This window comes from Denticeps clupeoides, chromosome 7 (genome assembly GCF_900700375.1).
Source record: "Denticeps clupeoides chromosome 7, fDenClu1.1, whole genome shotgun sequence".
Lineage (NCBI taxonomy): Eukaryota > Metazoa > Chordata > Actinopteri > Clupeiformes > Denticipitidae > Denticeps > Denticeps clupeoides.
In genome coordinates this window covers 25,335,142-25,338,017 of record NC_041713.1, presented here as the reverse complement: position 1 = coordinate 25,338,017, position 2,876 = coordinate 25,335,142, and positions in this window count along the sequence as shown.

Below are 2,876 nucleotides of genomic sequence, written 5' to 3'. Positions count from 1 at the left end.
TGAAAAAGTTGATTCCGGACAGCGAATTCTAATCTTTTTACAACGATTTCTTTCTAACAACTTACAAACTTCATTTCCATTACAGAAAGTTGAAGATTTCAGCATGTCTCACTTGTTTTCAGCTTGTTTTGTGCAAAAACACTTTTGACCTTGAAAAAGTGACAATCTTTGGATAAAACACTTTCCCTTCAACATTTTCAACATCTAACACTTTGAAATACATAAGAACATGGTAAACTACAAGGAGAAATAAAAAGAATGTGAAATTTCATTTGTTTTCGGCCTGTTTTTAGCAAAACTATGTTTGACCGTGAAAAACACACTTTTGGCTGAAACTACACTTTACCATCAAAATTTTGCATGTCCAAGACTGTGAAACAATTAAGAACATCATTTCTAGCAGTATCCTTGAAGAAAATTGGAAGTTTCATTTGTTTTTAGCTTTTTTTAGGTTTGACCTTGAACGGAGTGCTTTAAAGTGATTTTCAGCGCGTGTAAGGCCAAAACATGAAAAAGTTGATTCCGGACAGCGAATTCTAATCTTTTTACAACGATTTCTTTCTAACAACTTAGAAACTTCATTTCCAATACAGAAAGTTGAAGATTTCAGCATGTCTCACTTGTTTTCAGCTTGTTTTGTGCAAAAACACGTTTGACCTTGAAAAAGTCACAATCTTTGGATAAAACACTTTCCCTTCAACATTTTCAACATCTAACACTTTGAAATACATGAGAACATAGTAAGCTACAAGGAGAAATAAAAAGAATGTGAAATTTCATTTGTTTTCGGCCTGTTTTTAGCAAAACTATGTTTGACCTTGAAAAACACACTTTTGGCTGAAACTACACTTTTCCATCAAAATTTTGCATGTCCAAGACTGTGAAACAATTAAGAACATCATTTCTAGCAGTATCCTTGAAGAAAATTTGAAGTTTCATTTGTTTTTAGCTTTGTTTATGTTTGATCTTGAACGGAGTGCTTTAAAGTGATTTTCAGCGCGTGTAAGGCCAAAACATGAAAAAGTTGATTCCGGACAGCGAATTCTAATCTTTTTACAACAATTTCTTTCTAACAACTTAGAAACTTCATTTCCAATACAGAAAGTTGAAGATTTCAGCATGTCTCACTTGTTTTTCAGCTTGTTTTGTGCAAAAACACGTTTGACCTTGAAAAAGTGACAATCTTTGGATAAAACACTTTCCCTTCAACATTTTCAACATCTAACACTTTGAAATACATAAGCACATAGTAAACTACAAGGAGAAATAAAAAGAATGTGAAATTTCATTTGTTTTCGGCCTGTTTTTAGCAAAACTTTGTTTGACCTTGAAAAACACACTTTTGGCTAAAACTACACTTTTCCATCGAAATTTGGCATGTCCAACACTGTGAAACACTTAAGAACATCATTTCTAGCAGTATTCTTAAAGAAAATTTGAAGTTTCATTTTTTTTTTAGCCTTGTTTATGTTTGATCTTGAACGGAGTGCTTTAAAGTGATTTTCAGCGCGTGTAAGGCCAAAACATGAAAAAGTTGATTCCGGACAGCGAATTCTAATCTTTTTACAACGATTTCTTTCTAACAACTTAGAAACTTCATTTCCAATTTAGAAAGTTGAAGATTTCAGCATGTCTCACTTGTTTTCAGCTTGTTTTGTGCAAAAACACGTTTGACCTTGAAAAAGTGACAATCTTTGGATAAAACACTTTCCCTTCAACATTTTCAACATCTAACACTTTGAAATACATGAGAACATAGTAAACTACAAGGAGAAATAAAAAGAATGTGAAATTTCATTTGTTTTCGGCCTGTTTTTAGCAAAACTATTTTTGACCTTGAAAAACACACGTTTGGCTGAAACTACACTTTTCCATCAAAATTTTGCATGTCCAACACTGTGAAACACGTAAGAACATCATTTCTAGCAGTATCCTTAAAGAAAATTGGAAGTTTCATTTGTTTTTAGCTTTGTTTATGTTTGATCTTGAACGGAGTGCTTTAAAGTGATTTTCAGCGCGTGTAAGGCCAAAACATGAAAAAGTTGATTCCGGACAGCGAATTCTAATCTTTTTACAACAATTTCTTTCTAACAACTTAGAAACTTCATTTCCAATACAGAAAGTTGAAGATTTCAGCATGTCTCACTTGTTTTCAGCTTGTTTTGTGCAAAAACACGTTTGACCTTGAAAAAGTGACAATCTTTGGATAAAACACTTTCCCTTCAACATTTTCAACATCTAACACATTGAAATACATAAGAACATAGTAAACTACAATGAGAAATAAAAAGAATGTGAAATTTGAATTGTTTTCGGCATGTTTTTAGCAAAACTATGTTTGACCTTGAAAAACACACTTTTGGCTGAAACTACACTTTTCCATCAAAATTTTGCATGTCCAACACTGTGAAACACTTAAGAACATCATTTCTAGCAGTATCCTTAAAGAAAATTAGAAGTTTCATTTGTTTTTAGCCTTGTTTATGTTTGATCTTGAACGGAGTGCTTTAAAGTGATTTTCAGCGCGTGTAAGGCCAAAACATGAAAAAGTTGATTCCGGACAGCGAATTCTAATCTTTTTACAACGATTTCTTTCTAACAACTTAGAAACTTCATTTCCAATACAGAAAGTTGAAGATTTCAGCATGTCTCACTTGTTTTCAGCTTGTTTTGTGCAAAAACACGTTTGACCTTGAAAAAGTGACAATCTTTGGATAAAACACTTTCCCTTCAACATTTTCAACATCTAACACTTTGAAATACATAAGAACATAGTAAACTACAAGGAGAAATAAAAAGAATGTGAAATTTCATTTGTTTTCGGCCTGTTTTTAGCAAAACTATGTTTGACCTTGAAAAACACACTTTTGGCTGAA